Source organism: Echinops telfairi, unplaced genomic scaffold (assembly GCF_000313985.2).
Source record: "Echinops telfairi isolate 266 unplaced genomic scaffold, ASM31398v2 ScPeMD7_60;HRSCAF=208, whole genome shotgun sequence".
NCBI lineage: Eukaryota > Metazoa > Chordata > Mammalia > Afrosoricida > Tenrecidae > Echinops > Echinops telfairi.
This window is the reverse complement of record NW_022103958.1, coordinates 34,754,519-34,767,989: the sequence shown is the minus strand read 5'-3', so window position 1 is coordinate 34,767,989 and position 13,471 is coordinate 34,754,519. Positions and strand designations below refer to the sequence as shown.

The 13,471-nt window shown below is 41.8% G+C and overlaps 1 protein-coding gene across 5 annotated transcripts in view; it reads left to right on the top strand.

Annotated features, from left to right (window-relative positions):
- Positions 1–2,333: 2,333 nt before the first annotated feature.
- The window catches only part of NUCB2 (nucleobindin 2), a 46,567-nt gene continuing 35,429 nt past the window's right edge, over positions 2,334–13,471 (top strand). For 4 of the 5 annotated variants that reach the window (XM_045290833.1, XM_045290832.1, XM_004711573.3 and 1 more), the window contains exons 1-2: positions 2,334–2,401; positions 8,711–8,862. The gene's annotated coding sequence lies outside the window, so the exon portion shown is untranslated. Of the gene's footprint in view, positions 2,402–7,009; positions 7,036–8,710; positions 8,863–13,471 lie in introns of those variants that run through there. The other variant, XM_045290834.1, reaches the window with a different exon arrangement.

The following is a 13,471-nucleotide window of genomic DNA, read 5'->3' as shown; positions in this document are numbered from 1 at the left end:
TGAAGCCATTGCTTGCCCTTAGCCTGCCTTTCCTTGCCACATGAGCATGAGCAGTATAGATTATCGAAGGGTCAGGCATTACAAAGAAAGAAATGTGCACAATGTAAGGATATCCTTAGAAAAGATTCAAGCTTCTTAAACTGCGAGGGTGATAAGAAATGTGACAACTGTCAAAATGTTTCTGAATGCGCGATGACCATCATTTAACTGAAAATCAAATAGGTAATGAATCTGAAGAGTTCTGGCAGTGAATGCTTGCCTGTATTGTAAATTTCTCGGGCAAGAAAGGTCTTGAGTGGAAAAAGTTCAAGCAGCCCTGCAAAGGTGAGGAAGGAAGGCATTCAGAAGAACACTCTGTTAAAGAAGCCAAAGGAGGAAAGAGTGCCAAGGGGTGGCTTCCCCACAACATCAAATGCTACCAAGAAAAATAAGGATCGTAGAAAGGCTGGATTGGAGAAAATTTGAAGTTACCAAGAGAAACATAAAGGAGGAACTAAGGATAAGTCAGATAAGCAAGACTTCCTGCCGGGAACTGAGCTTGAATTCCGCCTGGGCAAATGAATTGACAGAAGACTAGAGAGAATATTAGGCAAAAGAATAAATTTACAGAAAGCACAGAGAGTGGACACGCTTGGTACATGTCTTATTAGTTTTACTTTTAATTAAAATAAAAACAATATTGGAGAGGGACTATGACACAACTACATTTTATACTACTTGAATTATTTTTCATAAATCTATAAAGGAGCTCTGATGGTGTAGTGGTTATGCCTTAGGTTGTGATCTGCATAGTCAGCAGTTCAAAGCCTGCAGGGAGAAAGACAGGGCTTTCTACTCCTGTAAAAAGTTAGTCTCAGAAACCTATTGGGAGCTCGCTATGAGTCTGCATCTACGATGGCAATGAGCTTGTATAGGTTCACTGATCAAACTTTTCCTTTTTTTAATCCGGCGTCTTCCTGGTCGTGATCGTTTTTGATGTTCTCCAGCTATGTACACCGGTTACGGTATGACGGATACGTAGAGTGAGCAGGCGTGAGAGACATCTGTCCAAACTAACATTCTTAAGGAATAAAAGCAGCACCTGGCATTCGGGAGTCATTCTGATGCTATCAGTTACTGGGAGTTGGTGTGGCTATCCACAAGTTTTATGCTGATATAGCATTCACTGCTAGATCTTAATGTTTTCTTATTGAAGGGACACGACCTAACACACAGATCATCAAATCAGACAAAGCCATCGTGATCATGAAGAACTGAAACAAAACATGATCACCTCATGTCACGTCTGAATGTGTACCTTTACCAATCACAGTTTTAGCTTTGCTCTAGTCTGAGGTGCCAAACCATAGAATTATCCCTGTTTTTTGACAGTATCCAATCTATACCCTCCCCTTATATTCTCTTCCATTTCACCTAGATATAATGAGGAAAATCTCTTGTGTAACCAAAGCCTTATCTGGAATGTCACACTTAAGAATGATGATCACTTAATCAGATATGACCAGCCACTTTAAAAGAACTAAGGTAGACGTTACTTAAGAATTCAATGTCTACAAAGCTGTCCCAGGAGAGCTGGCATGACACCGGTCATTTCCCGGTAGGCTAGGAACTTTAGGAAATTTGAGAATCCCTGTAAACGAGAAATCCACATTACCTATCTTAATAGGCGACAAAACTAAGGCGCAGAACGTTGCTACTATTTGGCCGACCCAAGCTTGAAATTAATCTGGAGGCTCCAAAAACTTCTTTAGCTCTTGAATCGCGTGTATCTTTGAGCCTGTTTCCTCATCTTCATAATTAGGAGTTTGGAGTGGATGTCTGTAAAGGGAGGTGTAGAGAGGAGACGGACGGGTTGGGGCGAGGGTAGAAATTCGAGGTCCCGGGTGTCAACCCGAGCGAGGCCTGCGGGCGAGGATGACCCTGGCAGCCCGTCTCTCTGGTTGAGCCGCTGCCAGCACGGGCCTGAAGCCGAGAAGAGGCGATCTCTGGGAATCCGTCCCATTCGCACCGTAACACCTCATCCACCCGGGACCTGCTCGACGGGCTCCTCCGGGAAAACCAGGAAGGGAAGAGGCGCGGCTGCTCCGCCCGCGCCGCAGAACGCCACGTCCCTCTAAGCTCAGCCTCCCCCAGGCTCCTCTGCGCTCGCGCCTCGCACCGCCCGCCGACGCCCGCGCTGGCGCCCCTTGTCCCCGCCCCGGCCAATGGGAGCCCTCCGCGATCCCAGGCAGGGCCTATCAGCGGCTTGCGAGGGGGCGGGGCTGTCACCATGGCAGCGGGGAGGCGGGTGTGTACCTTACGTAGAAGGACCAGGCTCTCAAGGGCTGGGGACCAGCTGGAGAGACGGCCAGCGTGCTGTATCCACTCAGCCCGCGCGCCAAGGCGGAGCTGGCGGCCTGAGGTGGGTGAGGCCAGAGGGCTGGGTAGAGTGGAGGGCTGGGGGCGTCGTGAGGTGGGGCTCAGGTTTTCGGACGTCCTGCTCGGCCAGTGTCAGGCTGGCGGGGCCGCTGAGTGGCCTGGCTCCGCTGGAGAGGGGGCGCCCAGCTCTAGCTCTCTCGCTGCCTGCGGGGCGTCCAGTCGTTCCGGGAGGAAGGCGGGCTCTTGGCGGGGTGCAGGCGGAGGCCGGCCGGGGGGCGGTGGTGTCCAGCTTAGCGTTGACCCCGGGACGGGCAGGTTGGCCAGGGGCATGTCCACGGATGAGGAGGGCGCACCCACCACTTCGGGGCTGATCCTCACCCCTCCCGCGCCAGGAGAGCCGAAAGTTCATGTCAGCTGTGTTAGTGTTTTCCCTGAAGTGACAATTCATTAGGTGAGCCTAATGCTTTCAGTGTTAGGGCGCGGGAAAGACGTTACTTCCACGTTTCACCTGCGAAGTGAGCAAATGTGGTTATTGGGTTTGGTCTGACAACGGTTGTAGGATGACACTTATTTTTTACAATATGGTCCTGGGGAGGGGAGAGCAAGAACCACATCCTGACTTCTGGGCGACACAACCTCTTGAAATGCTCAAAGTGGTCTCTGAACTCCTCAGCTGGATGTTGTACATTTTATGCCATGGTGTCCGGGCTACTATAAGCCTTCTGTTAAGGCTAATGAATCTATTGATGAGTATGAACACGAAATTACATGTTACCTTTGTAACAAAAATTTAAAAAGAAAGAGGGAGGTTAAATGGAACTATTATTTCTAGCAGTCAATTTTGTTTGCTGGTGATTGTGGCTTTTCCCTCGACCTTACAGTTGATTGTGACTTTTGTGATCCCACAGAACAAAATAGAACTTCAGCACAGAGTAGAACTGCCTGCTCTGGTTTCCTGGTTTGGAAAGCCTTATCCCATTGAGGGGCTGATGGATTAGAACCCTGGACCTTGTGGTTAGCAGCCCAATGCTGAACCCACTGCGTATCCAGGGCTCCTTGACTTTACCTGTAAAAGAATTTAAAGAGTTGTTTTGAAGAACTGGGTTAAAACAGTGCATTATGATTTGGGGTATGACAGATGTTGACTCGGTGGTATGTAGCTTCTTTTACAACCTATTTCAATTATTTTTCTCAAGGCTTTTTCTGGCAATTTCTGTTAAATATTTAGATTCAGGTAGCATCCAGGCTCTTGCCTGTTTTCCTCGAAGGAGATCATGAACTTTCCCTACAGGAAAGTGTGAAGAACTATTTTTAGATGCTGTCAAGGCGATGTTGACTTACATTGGTGCTGTGTGAGCAGATCAACAGGGCTTTCTCCCATGGAGATATTTGTTGGGTTTAAACTGCCAACCTTTTCCTAACTACCTGAGCACTTAACTATTGTGCTTACAGGGCTCCTGAAAGAGCTCATTAGACAGTTACTTTTAGTAACTGGCAAAAATAAAGCAATATGACTAGTAGTATGATCGATTTGGATCAGAGAACTTTTAGCTTTTACATCAATTTATTTATTTCTGAAGGGCTTCCCACACCCTGAAGTTGTAGCAGGTTATGCATTGGGCTGCCAACCCTAAGGCCATCAGTTCTAAACCACCAGTTGCTCCTTGGGAAAAAGATGAGGCTTTCTATTCCTGTAAAGACTACAGTCTTGGGAACCCACAGGGGCAATTCTATTCTGTCCTATACAGTTGTTGGGTTGGAATGGATTTGATAGCATTGACTTTGGTGTTTGGTTTTAGCCTAAAGGAAACTTTAGTGTTGCTGTAGGGTAAGTGTTGATCTTATAACTACAAGGTCAGTAGTTCAAACCCATCAGCTCCTTATCAGGAGAAAGGTGAGGCTATCTGCTTTGGTAAAGTTTTACAAAGCCTCTGCAACCCTACACAGGCTTGCTATGAGTCAGTCGATGGGTTTGTGTTTGTTTTGGTTTGTTTTGGGTTTTTGTTTTGTTATGGACTTTCCTGATAAAGCCGTGAAATGATTAGATTCTGGAACTATCCAGATTCTTGCATCTTTTCCTTTATAGAAATTATGTTAGTACCCATCCTGATTTAAGCTGAGTGTGTTTTTGCTTTATAAAACCTGAAGTACTCAACAAATGCTCTCAGGTTGATAGGGCCAAAAATTTAAGATAGTACCATGTACTTTTAGAATTAGAAATGAAATCTTAAATAGGGTTTGCCATTTCACTTTTATTATTAGGATGAATACTGGCACTTTTCATCTTATTCTTCGGCCCCTCTACGATCTGCTCAAAACTTTCTAGTTTGAGCCAAGAATGCATTTCTGTCTCCTGTGGCTACTCCATGCTGCCCTCCTTCAGCTCTCTTAACTTACCTGTTTCTGATTCCCAAGAGAGAGCACACCTTCTACACTTGATCTTAGCCAAAAGACCGAGAAGCGATGGACACACATTCTAGACATAACTTTTCCAGGATGCCTTCTGCCAAGTTGGTTTTTGTTATGTAAATTTCAGCTGAAATGAAAGTACTAATGCAGGCAATAAGAGTAGCTTTCAAACTATGTTATAAATTATGGGCATTACTATATGAGCCAGGAGACCAGGTGGCACTGTGGGATAAAACATTGGGCTACTAACTGCAAAATCTGTGGTTCAAACCCGCCAGTCACTCCTTTAGAGAGAGATGAAGCTGTCTTCTCTTACGAAGATTTACTCTAGGAAATCCTATTTGGGGTCACTTTGAACAGGTTATGATGGTAATGTTGTTGTTGTTGTTTAAAAAATACACAAGTATCATGATCAGTAAAATGGTCATCGAGTCATACTGACCCCCTGTATGTCTCTGAGACTATAACTGTTATAACAGGAGTAGAGAGCTCATAATTTTCTGCTGGGGGTTTTGAACTGCCAACCATGTGGATTTCAAGCCCATTGAGTAACCACTACACCACCAGGGCTCCATGATCAATACTAATGTCTTTTTGTCTGAGCACAAAAGGATTTATGCATCATTTTGTATGTATCTCCCTAGACCAGTGGTGCTCAACCTTCCTAATGCTGCAACCCTTTAATACAGTTCCTCTTGTTGTGGTGACCCCGCAACCATAAAATTATTTTCATTGCTACTTCATCACTGTAATTTTGCTACTGTTATGAATTGGGCAACCCTTGTGAAAGGGTCATTTGATCTACAGATTGAGAACTGCTGCCCTAGACCAAAAAAATGTTGCTTTACTTAGGCAAACAATTATATTGGTTTCTACTTTTTAAAGACCTTTTTGGTGGCCAGAGTGCACATGCTTTTGAGTATTGGGTAGTTGGAGGAATTGAGTCTAGACTTTTAAAAGAAATTGAAAATTAATTGTTAAATTAGATACATATTTTAGAATTTTATGAACTTTATAAATTTTGAATAATATGAATAAGTTGGCTATATTTAGGGTTATAGTTCGTGAACTTTTAAAAAACACATAAAGATCTACAAAGGGAAACTGTCATCATTATGGTCTGAGACAGGTCTTACGGTGTTTGTATGTTCAATATTTGCAATTAATTTATCTAAAAAACAAAACCAGAAACCTCACTGCCATTGAGTTGCTGCCAACTCATAGTACCTCTATAGGACAAGTCAGTGCTCCTATGGGTTTTTGAGACTGTAACTCTTTATGGGAGCAGAAAGCCTCATCTTTCTTCCTAGGAGCAACTGATGGTTTTAAACTGTTGGTCTTGCAGATAGCAGCCCAACTCATAAACCACTCTGCTACAAGAGCTCCCGACTAATTTACAGACTTTAAAAAGCTGGTTCCTAACAGTTTCACACCCAGCCAGAAGCACAGCTCAGAGCACAGGCCTGGTGATCTGTTTCTGTAAATTCACAGCTTTGAAACAACATGTAGCAATTCTACTCTAAAGACTGGCATTTCAAATCTATACAGAGGTACTTTGGGAGAAAAGTGTGACAACCTGTTTCCAAAAGATCACGCTCTTGAAAACCCTGTTTGGAAACCAGTTGTACTCTGAAATACATGGGGTCACCATGAGTCACAGTGGATTCATGGCAACTGTTATTTAGTTTCTTTTTAGTTATGTGAGACATATTATGTGTCAAAAATGAAGACATGGTATTCTTAATCAATATGAGATTTTAAAAAGTTTGTGGAGAAATAGAATGGAAATAAAATGTAATTTTCTCCTGAGCTTTTGACACCCCTCTCATATGCTCATGACTGATACAGAAAAGCAACAGTATCGATTTCATTAGTCAGATACTGCAAATGGTTAGGGTGGGAACAAAAGGAGATCAAATGGTGTCCTTTTCCACAGTTAGGGCCCTCAGCAATACTAATGTCCGTATTAGTGGTCTTGGTACAGGCAAATATTGGGAGCCCAGCTCACCTGGACATATGTTTGGTTATTTTGAACCTCATTTTCTCAGATTCTTCTAATTTTTAAAGGGGGCGATATAGTTGAACACCCCTTTATCTGTTACTCTTTCTACTGTTGCCATCAACAAACTCAAAAGCCATTTGCTTTACCCCACACCTTTTCAATGCCAGGAGTGTGACATTGACATAAGAAGCAACCCACCCCGCAGTCTCCTGGTTCAGGGCAGTGCCCTGGAGGAAGAAACATTCATTTTGTTTACCTGTCTGAAGGTATTTGTATTCTGGTCCTGTGTATTTCCCCACAGCTGTTGGAATGGCGATGGGGAAGAGGGTATATTCCTCCCCATCTTTCTTTTGTTGGGCATATTCCTTCCTCTCCTCCCTGCACCATAGCTTTGGCTGTGCCAATGCTCCAAGGAGAGCGTTTAATGTGGCCTTTCAAAGAATGGCTTTTAAAAGCCGGCACAATTGCCAAAAATAAAAATAAAAAAAGAATGGCTTTTAAAGATTGTATGACAAAATGATTTCTTACTTCTTAAGTTCTAGAACTTTGAGTATTTGCAGAATAGACTTTTATTACAGTACAAGAGGGAAAGGACATTAATATTCACATACTTAGCATTGATTATTGGCATGCACTGTGCCTGTCACTTTTCATTCATCCTTATTTTCATCATGTCAACAAACATGAAATAGTGTTTGCTTAGCTTTCTAAGTAGCCAGTAAATTGGGAGATGACGATTCAATTTGCCCTTTATTTTTTTTACCATGCTGTGTGAATAGTGGCCATATATCTCTAGCATACAGCATATATATGGCCACTCTTCCCCATAGATAACTTGACATTAAATGTAACATAGAAAGAAATATGTGTTCTTAAAGTTTAAAGAGATTTTATTTACTTATTTTCTTTCCAGACTGCTTAGAAATCATTATAATCCCCATTAGTTTGCATATGAGCTGAATGCCTTCTGTTTTACAGTTAGGTAGTAGGGTTTCATAGGACCCTGAGACAGGTATTAGGATATTTTTATGTTCGATATTCTCAATTAATTTATCTAAAAGACAAAACCAGAAAACCTCACTGCCATCAAGTTGACGACAACTCACAGTAGCATAGCAATTAAGCACTGTGTAACCCAAAGTTCTGTTTGAACCTATTAGCATTTCGTGGGAGAGAGATGCTTCTGCCAAGATTTACAGCACTGGGAATCCCAGAGGAACGCTCCCTGTTAGGCAGGGCTGCTCTGCGTCACACTCAACGGCCTGGGTTTGGTTTGGGTTTAATGGGGTTTCTAAAAAGAATTTGGGATGCTTCTTATTACTGGTCTCTGTCACTGATCCTGGGGTCAGGATTAATTTTAAAAGTGATACTAATATAAATTAAGGATTTTAAGAAAAGTGATAGTAATATAAATTAAGGATTTCAGTTAAGGATTTAGTAGGAACAGTAACCTTATATCCTGTGACTATTGAGAAAAAGAAACTTTTAAACTGACCTTTTTTGGTTATTTAAGGAGGGAGGAGTACAGAAAAACTTAGGTACAATGAATTATATTTGTATTCTGGTCCTGTGTATTTACTATTATATCTCCTCATTGAAAAATGATCTAATTTAGTCTCCACCCACATCATAAAAATTTGGTACTTTTTCTTTTCACTGCATGTTACAAACTCTATAGTCTAGGAACCCAGCTGGCTTCGTGGTGGTTACAGTCTGAGTTGCTAACCACAAGTCGGCAGTTCAAAAGGCTAAGCTGAGAGGAGCTTTCTATTCTGTAAACGTTTACAGTCTCACAAACCCACAGGGCAGTTCTGCCCTGTCCTGTAGGGTCACTGTGAGTCAGAATCAACTCTCTGCAAGTGAGTCATCATGTACCATTTCTGTTTCATAAGGCTGTTTATAGTTAATGTGATTTCTAAAATAAGTTTTATTTTTAAACAGGACCTATTAAAAGGCAGTTTCTATTGAAAAAACATCAGGCCTAGGACCAAGATCCATCTCTTCATTATTTTGACATTGTACAAGTTATTCAACTTCTCTGGGTTGCAGATTTCCCATCTCTAAAGAAATTCATTTTGTTTACCTGTCTGAAGGTAAGTGATCAATTAAAAATTACATTTGGTCATAAAAACATAGACTTAACAGTGATGGCTTAATTATATAATGTTTTAATTTCCCATAGAAATTAAATGGACTGGAGTAGCCAGTTCATTCTTATTCTCATAACTAAAGGTTATTCCTCACAATGTCCCCCAGTAATAATGCTGATTCAGATGCTGTTTGCAAGCCCATGGTTGCTACTACCAGGTTGAAGGATAACTGTTGAAGGTTATCTGTCTGAAGGTTAACTGCCATCAAGATGGATCAGACCACCCCTCCCTAAGTATGGCCCACTCCCTTCTGATAAGGATCATAAATTGTTTTCCTGGAGAAGCGCTCAGGGACACTTACGGTCAAGCCAGCTCAGAGATGACCCAAAGGTTAAGCTGCCATCTTAACTCTAGAACCCATATCCTTTCTCAGCCTTTTGGCTAAGATCAATCAAGTGTAGAACCCATCCATCTTGGTACGTATGTACCTTCCTGTCATGTGTGTCCTAGCATATTCCCTTCCTGTCACTTACGTGTATGCCTCTAACACACCCCCTTCCTGTTATGTATACGTATGATGTGGCTTGCATGCCTGAGGTTATATAAGCCTGTGAGAGAACACGTGTTCACTTTCTCTGGTTCCAGTTTCCATGGAATTGGTGAGGCCTTGCATGCCTTGTCTGATGGTTCTTTAATTTACCCTTCAATTATACAACTGCCCCTTAAGGACTCATTCAGTTGTGGAGGCTACCTCCTCCAGCCCCCCCGGCCCGCCACACACACACACAGTGGGGCCCTGGCCAGTGTGATGTGGAGGGAGTTATGTAGACTCCCAAAATAAAATCTGTGACAACTTCATTCTTTTCTGTCCTTATCATGATGCCACCTATTGGTCCATTTAGAATTTTTATTTTCCTTATATTAAATTGTAACCCATACTGGAGGCTGCAATCCTTGATCTTCATCCAGAAGTACTTCAAGTTCTCTTCAGTGTCAGCAAGCAAGGATGTATCATCACAAGTTGCTAATAAGGCTTCCTCCAATCTTTATGCCACATTCTTCTTCACATAACCCTGATTCACTGCTCAGCTTACAGGTTGAATAAGTATGGTGAGAAGATGCAATTCGATGCACACCTTTCCTGATTTTAAACCATGTCCCATGTTCTGTTTGCATAACTTCCTCTGGATCCATGTGCACTGGTTTAGTATACACAGTGCTCTGGAATCCCCTTTCTTTTCAATGCTGTTCATAGTATTTTATTATCTACTATGCCTTTGCATAGTCAAACACAATTTAACATTGGTCTGGTATTCTCTGCTTTCAGCCATGACTTCAGCAATGATTATTCCATGTCTTCTTTTGAATTCAGCTGGAATTTCTGGCAGCTCCTTGTCACTGTACCATAGCAATTGCTGTTGAGTGATTTTCAGGAAAAATTTACGTGCATGTGATACCAGTGATATTGTTCTATAATATGTGCATTCTGTTGAATCACCTTTCTTTGGAATAGGTACAAGTTTTCTTCTAGTTAGTTGGCCAGGTAGCTGTTTTCCAAATTTCTTGGCATAGGTTTGTCGAAACATTTTAATTGGTATTCTGTCAATTCTTGGAGCTGTGTTTTGATTAATGCCTTCAATACAGTTTGGACTTATTTCTTCAGTATCATTGGTTCTTGATTATATGCTTCCTTTGGAAATAGTTGAATATAGAGTAACTCATTTGGGTACAATGACTATATTCTTTTCATGATGTTTTGGTGCTTCCTGCAATGTTTAATAATTTGTCCATAGAATCTTTCAACATTGCAATTTGAGGCTAGATTTTTTTTTTTTTTTAGGTTTTCACTGTAAGATATGCTGAGTTTGTTCTTTTTGGCTTTCTTGCTCTAAGGTCTTTGTACATTTCATTTTAATATTCGACTTTGGCTTCTCAAGCTGCCCTTTGAACATTTCTGTTCAGCTCTTTGATTTCTTGATTTGACTTAGTTTAGAGGCAAAGATAGCCATACTTCATCTTACATACTTTGAATATGTTGTCAGGAGAGACCAATCCCTGGAGAAGGACAGCATGCTTGGAAAATGAGAGCAGCAGGGAGAAATAGGAAGGCCGTCAACAAGGCGGATCACCCAGGGGCTGAAACAATGGGCACAGCAGCTGTTAGGAGGGTGGTGCAGGATCGGCAGTGCTTTGTTCTATTGTGTACACAGCGCTGCGGCTCAGAACCACCTCCACAGCACAGAACAACTCCTCCTCTATCATCAAGAGCGAGCTTCAGAGTCTCTCCTGACGTCCCTTTTGATCTTTTCTTTTCAGTATTTTGAATGAGCGTTTGCTTTCTTCAGGTCTGGTGTCCTGGATGTCCTCCCACCACTCAGCAGGTCTTCCATCATTAGTGTTCAATGTGTCAAATATGTTTTTGAGACGTTCTCAAAATTCAGGTGTGATACACTAAAGGCAATAATTGGGTCCTTGTGGACTTATTTTAATTTTCATCAGCTTTAACCTGAGCTTACATATGAAACTGATGGTCTGTCTATTCCATAGTCAACTCCTGGCCTGGTTTTAGCTGCTGATGTTGAGCTTCTCCATTGTCTTTTCCCACAAATGTGGTCCATTTAATTTATATGTATTCCATTTGGAGAAGCCATGTGTATAGACGAGACCATAAAGAAACTCAATATCATCAGTAGAACAAATTCCTGGCCCAAATGCAGAACGTGTATAGTCACTGTTTGCAATTGTTTAAAAAAAGGCATTTGTGGTGAAAAAGTCGTTGGTCTTGCAAAATTCTGCCATGCAATCTTCAGTTGTGTTTCTATCACTGAGCCCATGTTTTCCCACTACTGTGCCTTCCTCTTTTTGTGTGTGTGTGCCTTCCTCTTTGCCTCCAACTTTTGCATTCCAGTCACTAATAATGATGAAAGTTGATCAATTTCTTGAAGATTGAAGATGTTGGTAAAATTCTTCAATTTTGTATCACCAGCTTTAGTTGGTGCATAAATTTGAATAATAGTTGTATTTCCTTGTGTAAGGATAGATATTACCCTATCACAGACAGCATTGTACTTCTAGCTAGATCTTGCAGTGTCCTTTTTGACAATGAATGTGATGCCTTTCCTCTTGAATTTGTTATTCTCAGCATAGTAAACCATGATTGTCTGATTCTAAATGGCCAATACCTGCCTTTTTAGCCCCCTAATGCATAGGATATAAGGCTTTATGTGGCATATTTCATTTTTGATGACTTTCAGTTTTCCTAGGTCCATACTATTCCTAGGTTTCACCATTCCACATGCCAATTAATAGCTGTTTGCAGGTGTTTCTTCTCCATTTTGAGTCATGCCCCTTTAGCAATAGAAGATGCCAGAGACTGCTCTATCCAAAGCCTTATGGTCGACTCTACTTTGAGAAGGCAACTTCTCTTCAGTTATCACTTGAACGCCTTTTAACCCGAGGGGATCATCTTCTGGCACTATGTCTGACAATGTTCTGCCGCCATTTAGATGATTTTCAGTGCCTAATTTCTCAGAAGTGAATAACCTATCCCTTCTTTGTAGCCTGTTCTTAGTCCAGAAGATCTGCAAAAACATGTTCACTTTGGGTGACCTGGCTGGTATTTGAAATACCAGTGACATAGCTTCCAGCATCACAGCAATAGGCAAGCCATCACAGTACAACAAAGTGACAGAAAACTGATGGATTAAGTTATATGCTTTGGGTGGATTTTATGTCATCTAGATTTTATTTTCATAAAGCTATAAAAATTGGTAGATTAGATCTAAGAATGACATGTGAGCTGTATTGGTTTTTTTTTTAAGATCATTTTACTGGGGGCTCTTACAACTCTTATTACAATCCATACATCAATTGTATCAGACATATTTGTACATATGTTGCCATCGTTCTTTTCTAGACATTTCTTTCTTTTTTTAAAAAATCGTTTTATTAGGGGCTTATACAACTTTTTAAAAATCATTAGGGGCTCATACGACTGTTATCATAATCCATACATACATCAAATGTGTAAAGCACATTTGTACATTCATTGCTCTCATCATTCTCAAAACATTTGCTCTCCACTTAATCCCCCGGCATCAGGTCCTCATTTTTTACCCCCTCCCTCCACGCTCTCCCCTCCCTCATGAACCCTTGATAATTTATACATTATTATTTTGTCATATCTTGCCCTGTCCAACATCTCCCTTCACCCACTTTTCTGTTGTCCGTCCCCCAGGGAGGAGGTCACATGTAGATCCCTGTAATCGGTTCCCCCTTTCCAACCCACCCTCCTTCTACCCTCCCAGTATCACCTCTCACACCACTTGTCCTGAAGGGATCATCCGCCCTGGATTCCCTGTGTTTCCAGTTCCTATCTGTGCCAGTGTACATCCTCCGGTCTAGCCATATTTGTAAGGTAAAATTGGGATCATGATAGTGGGAGAGGAGGAAGCATTTAGGAACTAGAGGAAAGTTGTATGTTTCATTATTGCTACAGCGTACCCTGACTGGCTCATCTCCTCCCCGAGACCCTTCTGTAAGGGGATGTCCAGTGGCCTACAAACGGGCTTTGGGTCTCCACTCTGCACTCCTCCAATCATTCACTATGGTA